Genomic DNA, 10,288 nt, shown 5'->3' with positions numbered 1-10,288 from the left:
CTTAGACAGATTCTCTTCAAGAGATGATGCCAACTCGAGGTCTAGTTTAAAGTTCTCATTTTCTTCTGTTTTAGCAATTAAGTCCTCATGCATGGTGTCTCTTTCCCATTTGATTTTTAGAATCTCTTGATCTCTTACCTTGATAAGATCTTCAGCAGCTCTCCTGGATTCTAGCTCCTGACTCATGCAGATTGTAAGACTTTCCAGTTCTCTCCTTAGATTCAGTTTCTCACCTTGCAACTTTTCAACTTCTTCTGACAAGGCATCAATATTAGCTTCATCTGAAGAACTATTATCTGATATTTCCAAAAGTTTTTCAGATAGCTCTCTCCTCTTGACTTGAGAAGTTTTCAGTTTGCCCCAAAGGGATTCAACTTCATTTCTAATGGCTTCTAGTTCTCTAACCATCTCAAAGTAGCTTCTGTCCCCCATGGTAGCTTCAAGATTTCCTTCTAAGCGATTAGGCTTCAAAGAAGTTAGGCTCTGATACCAATTGATGGACTTGAAAAGTACTGAGAGGGGGGGGTTGTGGGGGGGGTGAATCAGTAACTCCAAAGCAAATACTACTTTAAACACTGACCGATAGATGAATTTAACCAAACAGTTAAACAAAATACATGCTATCCAAATTAAAATAATAGCATCCACATAAAGTAGAACATCCACCATAACACAAGTGTTTGTACGTGGAAAACCCAAATAGGTAAAAACCACGGTGAGATGGAACTCACAAGTTAACTATCTGCAGTAATAGAAAACTAACCGGTTAAGGTCTTACAAAGAGCTCTGCTAGGAGCAAATCTTGTTAGAGATTCCAAGTTTGATTAGAAGCTTATACCCTGTTAAGAGTACTACCCTGTTAGGAGTAACCTCGCTGGAGGATTTGAAAATCCAAACTAATGGATCACCTTGTTAGAGGATTTGTACAATGAAGCTAGTTAGAGCTTACCCAGTTAAGGGATTTGTATCTGTTGTAATGATTAAAAAACAACAAGAGTAGCTTGATCTGTTCTGAGTAGCACAAGACTTGCTTGATCAGATCCTTCTAAGTACATTCAATACTTCTCTGCATCTTAACACTTATCACTTCTCAACTAAAGCTTTTTCACTCTTTTCACATAACAACTCTCTAACTGTTATCATCATTATTGAAAATGATTATCTATGATGTCTTTAAATAGACATACAAACCTTATGTCGGCCATAAGAACACAATTTCCTAGGTGCAGTGAATCTAGTCATATAATCATAACTCATCACAAAAATGACTGCCAAACAAATGGTGCTGGTAACTCATCACAAAAACGGATACCGGTTAGAGCAGTTTAATATCGGTTGGAATAAAACTAGTGAATCGTTGTTATGGAATTTTCCACTTGATCTTCTTCTTCATCTTCATCCTATTCTGATGTCGATCTGGTGTTAACACAAGTTATCTCAAAGGTACATACCGGTTGTCACAAGATACCGATTAGAGATAGATCTTAAACATACAGATTGGTAGTGTAAACCAATTGAAGTTACACTGATAGTCAATGTTATCATATATGTATGTGAGAGTGTTTCATCAATGACAACAAGTGATGAATACATTGCAATCATCATCAAGCCAACAAAGACTGCAGAGCTGAACTGGGGTATGCAATGCTGATAACAAGAATGACCTTATTCCTGATAACTTGGAATTCAATAAGCCAATATTCTTGAAGGAAACATTACAATCATTTATGCATGTGAGTTTAATCCTGACGTTTGGAATAGTTTATTGATCATCAATGTTCAGGATTGTTCTTCAAGCCAACCAAAGGAACGTTCAACATTATAACTGCCCAATTGTATCTTAGTTTGGCATCGAACTGTCCTGGATTGAATGGGAGCAATATTTTTGACTTCTCTGTATACTGAATGCTAATATGTTTTCTGTGGCGGTCAGCAAATACGTTGCTTTAAATATCCTTTCCCGAGAACCCCAATGTTGTCAAACCAAGATTATTGCCTTCAAATCCCACGGCTACTGGAAACTGCAACGCCCAGATCTTTAAAATGGAAGCCACGTCACAGATTGATCATTCAGTATTTCCAGCACCTCAACGTGAATGTTTCCACTCGATAAAGTTTAAATGCCATTTAGTCACATCTAAAACTGGTACTAATCTAGTGTATGAAGACCACGATTCCCATGAAGCTTCTGAGTAAATCCCCGCGCATACCACACACACTTTATCAATTTATTTCCACATCTGCAAATTCGCCAAGCAATGGAACAATACTATACGCCAAGAAGAATAAACTATAGCGGCCAGATTAATATTCAAATTCCCACGATTTCTCGTATAAGTAAAGTCACGCCCAAATGCGAATGGTATCGTTTCTGAAGTTTGCGTCCACTACAAAAAAAAATCACTTATACGCCTTATAAGCAATGTCTTCTTTATCAAAAATCGTTTAACGCAATTCAAAAATCAATCGATAGCCAAAGAATCTTTCCCAGCGAACCATAAACATTTCTCCTGAAACTAATCCTTTATTCCGCAAATTAATCAACACCTCTGAATATCTCGATCAAACCTTATTCTGCAAAATAGTAAATACCCTATTAATTTATCCCGGCACGAGGCTTCCCAAATTTTGTTGTTAAAGTCTTATGTGAATTCTGCAATGAATTCACCCAAATTGACAGTTTTGGGTTTCCCTCCAACCCATCCAATCTGGATGGTTTTCAACCTCAAGGTCTCCTTAGTTTTCCAATATTAATTTATCTGGAATGCCATTTCTTTCTTTCTTCATCTTTTTATATTAATTTATTGGTAAGCCTTTTTTTTATTTTTTTTATTTTTTGGGCAAGTGCTTTTGATTGGAGCTATGAACTAGTGAGACCACAAGGAGGACCTCATCTCCGACTCGAGGGCCAAGGCATCCTCTTTGAAGAACCCTACACAACCTAAGAGCACAACTGTCAATTTCCTAGCCAACAAATGGAGAGCAATCAACCAACGAGCATCGGGGGGACCAAGAGCTCGCTCCAAATTTATCAATCACTCCTCGACGTGCACCAACAACGAACTACCTCTCCGGCCAAAGCAGACCTTTGCAGTGATGGACGGTATGGAATGGCGGGGGCGGAGAGGGACCAAGCCTCGTGCATCGAACTCACGACCTCCATTGAGGGAGGCTCGCAACAATATCGCAGAACTATGGGGTGAACCCCTATTGGCAAACATTTTTAATATAAATATTAAAATAATAAAATTATTTTTATAATATTTTAATTTTAAAAGTCATTTTATATTATATAATTAATTAAATATTTATTGTTTTAAAATAATTTAAAAACAAATTAACGATTTAATTTCACTTAACATTAAAATAAGACATTACATAAACATCTATCTTCAAACATGTTTCGATAGAATTTTCTTTCATGAAGATAGTTTAAATGTTGTTAAGTTTCATGTAGATGATGACCTTTGCAACTTATCTAAATCAAGCTAGTGCAAGCTAGAGAAAGGCTCTATATGTAATCACAAAATTCAAAATACAATAAAACAATATGTTTAAAAATAAACTTGTAACCATTAATGGGTTGACAGGGTTGAGACCCTAAAGAACAAAAGCAAAATGGGAACCTCTTGGATGGGTTAAAATAAATTTGAATAGAACATCAAAAAGTAATTGTTTAGCTACAAGATATATTATTCATAATCAAAAGGGAAATCTAATATGCATAGCTCACAAGTGTCTCAAACATGAGACCAATAATGAAGTGGAGCTCCAAGCTCATCTTTTGGGGATTTCAATCTAAAAGAAAAAAAAAATAAAAAATCTAAAAGTTGGAAAGTCAAGTCCTTCCTTTCTCCTATATAATACGAACTTTTGAAAATGGACAATTACTTACTTAATCATGTGTGCAATGAAGCTAATGTGGAATAAAAAACCTTAGCCAACTCGTCGATCAACAAGGAAGACAATCTTAGTTATAAACTATTTGATAATAATTGGTCTAGCGGGGTGAGGAACATAAGAATTGACAGTGCTATCATTATGAAATGCTTGATGAAAACTTGTTTGTGTTTCTATGTCAAGCAACACACTTCACCCATCATCAAACATTAAACATAATGGCACCAACTCATACCATGTGTGTTCTTCCCTTAGCAATCTTTATTTGTCAATGACCCTAGGCAACCCCATGATATATATTTATGGTTAATTTGTTCAAGTTGTGATGAATACACAGATATAGGGTTAACTTGAACATTGCATCCATATTTGTTGCTTTGTCACTTGATTTGGGAGAAATGAAAGATATAATTAAGCGCTTGGCTATTAGTTTGGTGAAACGACAGTTTTTGGGTAGCTTGGGCAAGACCTTGGAGGTGGCTCGGTATGGGAATGAGGTTCCCATACCCTCAGATTTCAGTAGACTCCGGGTTTGTAGGGATTGTTCCCATACCCTCAAATTTCAATAGATTCTTGGCTTGTAGGGATCCCTTTGTGTTCTCCAATGGCCCTCCTTTGTGTTGGTTCGCAAGCTTCTAGCTTCAAAGGGAGTATGCAAAATTCCTCAAGAAGATTTTGGGTATTGGTGATTCAGAAGGTTTGGATTTCCTAGCATATTTTATCAAAGAGCGTATTGACGAATATATATTTGACTCCACATAAATTGATTGATATAATTTGATCGACAGTTAAGAATCTTTATATAAACGTTGTTTAAACTATGCTATATAATAGTAGGATATAAAAATCATATAAGGTTTAGCCAAATTTTGTATTATACTAACTTAATGTAGGTGAAGATGCAAGCACTGTGGTATGTCTTGAAAAGGAATTGTATGTGCATGATCAATTTTTTATACCCCAAATTATAAGCTTTTTTGAAGTAATAGAATGGAGCAACTACATATTAATATTTGTTGGCTTTTTTTTTGTTTTTTGTTTATACTTTATCAAGATTAATATTCAATGAGACAAAATAATAATAAATAAATGCTATATTAGTCGATAGTTTAATAGTATTCTACCTCATCATTGACCAATGCCAAATGTGAGATAGTTCATAATTTCAATAATATCATATTATGTTGGGTCCAATCGCTCGACTTTGAGGGTATCCCCTTTAGATGTCGAAAGTGCTTCCAGACTGGACATGTTGTTGCGCGGTGTGAAACAGATAAAAGAAAAAACGATTTGCTTCTTGGTGGAAGGGTGGCTCCTCTGAACACTATTTTGTTAAAAAGAAAAGCTTCTCTCAAGTGGTTGCGCAGGTTCCTCGGGCCGATGGTATTGCGCGTCTGGCTGTTGCCTCTGTTTCTAGTGTAGCTTTGCCTCAGGAGTGTGTGGATGCTTGTGGTGGCATCCCAACTGATCATTTGAAGAATGTTGGATCTTCTTCTTTGGTGGATGACCTTCCTGCTTCCCAGATTGTTGCTGGATATTTGTCTGATTCTCCGATTTATGTGTGTGTGTGTGTGTGTGTGTGGGTGAAAATCCTTTCTATTCCATCAAGTCTGATTCTATGGTTATTGATTTAATATTTCCTCTTCTTTTCTTTTAATGCTTGCTTTATTACTATTCGCAGATTTGTCTTTGTGTTTTGATCTCTTTGATAAATGCTCATATCATTCGTCCAAATTTTCTTATAATTCTAACTTAAGTTTGCTTCTAAATCTGCTTCTAATGCTTCATATATTTTTTCTATTCCATGGATCCCTACTTCTCAAATGAAAACTTCACTTTATATCCTCCAATGTGAGGGAGAGTCACACCTCTTCATCATGTATGCCCTTTGGCAAGAGACACACCCTTCACCCTTAGCACCCTTTAAAAGAGTGTAACTCTTTATTATTTTTGTCCTTTGAAAGGGACACAACCTTTCACAATCAGTTTTGTACTTCTTATTTAAACCATATCTTCACTTTTGATTCCCAAATTATCCCCCTCAAATGAGGTTATGTTCTCGCTTTTATATCTCATGTTTGAGGGAGTCACAACTTTTCATTTCATGTCTTTTGACCATTCATTAACTTAATTAAATTTTAATTTTATTTAACTATATTATTTTATATTTTAATTCTTTTGTATTTTAATATTATTATCATTACTTATTATTAAATTATATTTCAAAGTGGGGTTATTACAGTTAGTTCATTTATAATGGTTTAGTTCCTTTTGTACACCAAAGGAGGTATTTGGTTCTCATAGAATTGGAGGGATATTGACCTTTTTGGAGGAAAGTATACTCTTAGAGGAGAGTTGTTCTCTCATATGGAGGCACTAGAGGAGGAATTTTGACACATTCAGAGGAAGTTATTCTCTCATTGTGCATGGAGGATGGTCTCTTATGTGGTATAGCGAATTTGTAGGTTTGTCAGTCAAGGCATCTATTAATGGGTTCAATTTAGTGTGTCTTAGGTGAGCTAGGAGATTTGATGTAAGTGTTTTTATCAAGTATCCAAATGGGCTTTTTTGCTTAGTTAATGCAATATTATGTCCTTTATTTGGATTATTGTAGTAAGTGAGGAATGTTGGAATTATTATGTCTAAGTATAGTTTATATGGCTTTATATTAGGTGAGATAAAATAGAAATAAAAAAAAAGTTAGATAGGTTGATAGCTAGTAAATAAAATAATGTTACTTTTTTAATATAATTTATAATAATTTTAAAAGAATAAAGAAAAATAGTATTTCATTATATTTTCCATCAATATTTATATTGCAATAAAATTAGAATTATTTGTGGTCAATAATTTAATAAAATATTAAAAAAAAACTTTATAAAATATTTTATTAAAATCATTAGATTCATTACTAAATAATTGTGCTTTTATTCTATGAAATACAAAAATAAAATAAAAGTGTATTTATATATATTTGGTAACTATATATTCATTTTAAATTTTAAAAAATTGATGAATACTTCATTAATAACAATTCTCTTGATCTTGATCTAGGAATAATCTTAGAGCTTTGTCATCCTTTATGCCTACAAACATATTTAATGACAATGTCAATCGAAGAATTACCTTATGTAGTCAATCTTATTCACAATAATTCAACTAATCTTAATGTATACAAAAATCATGATCATACATAGTCTTAGATGTGTGGACTAAATTGAAGTTTGTGATGTCCCTGTTTTTGTCTTAAGCATTAGGGGAAGTGCATTGACCTATTTTATCCACATAAGGGTATGTGCAGGATCATGGTGTGCCAAAACAGACCCTTAAGTGGCAATGAAATTTCAAAAAATTAGAGTTATGCAACTTGACATGAAAATTGAATAAGTTATGAACATTATTTTTAAAATATGTAAGAAGAGAATCTATAGAAAATTGAATGTAGTTTCTAAGCTACTAGTTGTTTTTTGAAAAAAAAAATCCTATTTGATGAAAATTTCAATGCAATGGTACAAAAATTTCAGGAAAAAGATAAGAAGTAGGTGTATGTTTGACCACCCTAATCACAATCAAATCATAATATTTTTTTATAAGATTTACAATATAAGTATTAGACTTATGTCTGGATGTGACACATATTTTTTTATAATTTTTTATAAAGTAAATAATTATTTATGAATTTTTTACTACAACTTTTCATAAATTCAGAAACTCCTACGTCTGACCACCTTAACTTGGTCAAAATCTTATGAAATTCAATTTTTAAAATTTTTTCCCCATAGTAGACGAAGCATAGGATGTGACGCATGTTTCAAATTCAAAAAATGTTATGCGGTTTGAAAGTTGTGAGTATTTTTCAATCAGTCTATCAATTAGGACTTTTGTCAGAATTCAATTAGAAAATAAATAATAATTATTTATTAATGTCAAAATAAGACAAGCCTTATATTGTTGGAAAACTAAGAACGTCCTTAAAAAACCCTTTTTGTTTTATCAATTTTGTCTATAAAAAAAGTCGTCAGCCACCAATGTAAAGTCTGGAAAATCAAGGAATACTAAAAAACACGTTTTTTCAGTTGACTTTTCAGGCTTGTCACTTCCAAGCCAAATCCCAAAGAAAACCTGAACCAAACTATGGAGGGAAAAATTTATGTTTTAAAATCGGATATCCGATTTTTGAAAAAATAGAAAAATATATTTTAGTAAATTGGGCATAACTTTTGTGTTTTATATCGAAATTTTAATTTTTTACAGGCGTTGGAAATGTAATTAAGAGCTCTATGATATGGAATAGGTAGATTTTCAATTATTTGTTTTAAAAAATAATTATAATTCATTTAAATTCATCCTTCATTTTTAAAACATAAAAAACTCATGACTTTTTCATATGATTTCCCTATTGCATGAATTTTTGTAACAATCATCTCAAAATAAACTAAATAAGTAATTAATTAATAATAGAAAATTTATGAATTTTATTGAGTTCGATAAATTTTGATAAACCATGTTATCTAGGTTTGTTCCTTTCTCCACCTCTATCTCCTAAACCTATCACTCCACCTATTTGTTTCTTCCTCCCTCTCTTTTGTCCATATTTACACATCTGTCTCTAGACCTATATCTCTAACTATCAATGAATACCTCATTAAATCTCTCAAGCTCTACAAGGTGCTTATATTTCTACCTCTTCATAATTTCCTCCTCTATGTCACTCTCTCTTCCCTAATATCTAGACTAGTCTCTTTGCATTTCCTTCTCATCTCTAGCAACAAAATTCAGAGGGGACAAGGAGAGGCGTAGGGAAGTATCAAAAAAAGGAGAGGGGGAGAGAGGTGAGAAGGAGAGATTAATTAGGGGGAAGAGAGAGTGTGAGAGAGAGAGCTATAGTTAATTAGGTGGAAGGTGAAGAGAAAGAGGGAGGGGGTGAAGAGAGAATGAGAGGGAGAGTTTGAGATTATTAGGGGGTAGGAGGAGAGGGGGAGAGGGAAAAGTATCAACAAAGAGACAAGAGAGATGGGGACAAAAGTGAAGAGAGACATAGAGAGTAATTAGGGGGTGGATAGAGGGGGAAAGGGAATTATCTATAAACCCATAGGAGAGAGGTGATCGAGGGTAATTGAGGGAAAGAAATAATATGAGAGAGAATATGGTGTTCTAAAGGGTCATATGGTGTCTCATGAACCTTTAGGACACCATATGACACCTTAGGACACCATATGATGTTGTTATAAGTCTTATGGTGTCCTAAGGGGTCATATGGTGTTCTATGAGCCTTTAGGACACCATATGGTGTCATTAGGGGTCGTATGGTGTGTTAAGGGGTCATATGGTATCGTATGACCCCTTAGGACACCATAAAACCCCTTAGGTATTGTTAGGGGTCATATTGTGTCCTAAGGGGTCACAAGACATCGTTTGACCCCTTAGACATCATATGATTCATCAGGTTTTGTTAGGGCTCATACTATGTCCTAAGAGGTCATATGGTGTCCCATGACCCTTTAGGATACCATATGACCCCTTAGGACACCATATGGTGTCGTTATGGGTCTTATGGTGTCCTAAGAGGTCATATGGTGTTCTATAAACCCTTAGGACACCATATGAGCCCTTAGGACATTATATGACCCCTTATGATACCATACGATACCTTGGGACACCATATGGTGTCGCAAGGAGTCGTATGGTGTCTTAAGGGGTCATATGGTGTCCTATGAACCCTTAGGACACTATATGACCCATTAGGTGTCAGTAGGGGTCTTATTGTGTCCTAATGGGTCATATGGTGTCGTATGACCCCTTAGGACACCATATGCTTGGGAGACTATATGGTGCTATAGGTCGTATGGTGTCCTATGACACCTTAGGACACCATATGACCCCTTAGGATACCATTTGGTGTTGTTATGTGTCGTATGGTATCCTATGACCCCTTAGGTGTCAGTAGAGTTTATTTTATATCGTAAGGGGTCATACGGTGTCTTATGACCCTTTAAGACATTATATGACGTCATTAGAGGTCATATTATGTCCTAAGGGGTCATATTATGTCTTATGACCTCGTAGGACACCACATGGTGTCATTATGGGTCATATGGTGTTCTATGACCCCTTAGGACAACATTTTTATGTTGTTATGGGCCGTATGGTCTCCTAAGGGGTCATATGGTGTCCTATGACCCCTTAGGACACCATATGGTGTCATTAAGGGTCATATGGTGTGCTAAGGGTTCATATGGAGTCCTATGACCCTTTAGAACACTATATGACCCCTTATGTATCATTAGACGTCATTTTGTGTCATTAGGGGTCATATGATGTCCTATGATCTCTTAAGTGTTGTTAGGGGTCATATTGTGTCCTAATGGGCCATATAGTGTCCTACGAT

This window comes from Cryptomeria japonica, chromosome 10 (genome assembly GCF_030272615.1).
Source record: "Cryptomeria japonica chromosome 10, Sugi_1.0, whole genome shotgun sequence".
Classification (NCBI taxonomy): Eukaryota; Viridiplantae; Streptophyta; class Pinopsida; order Cupressales; family Cupressaceae; genus Cryptomeria; species Cryptomeria japonica.
Note: the sequence above shows the minus strand (reverse complement) of the source record.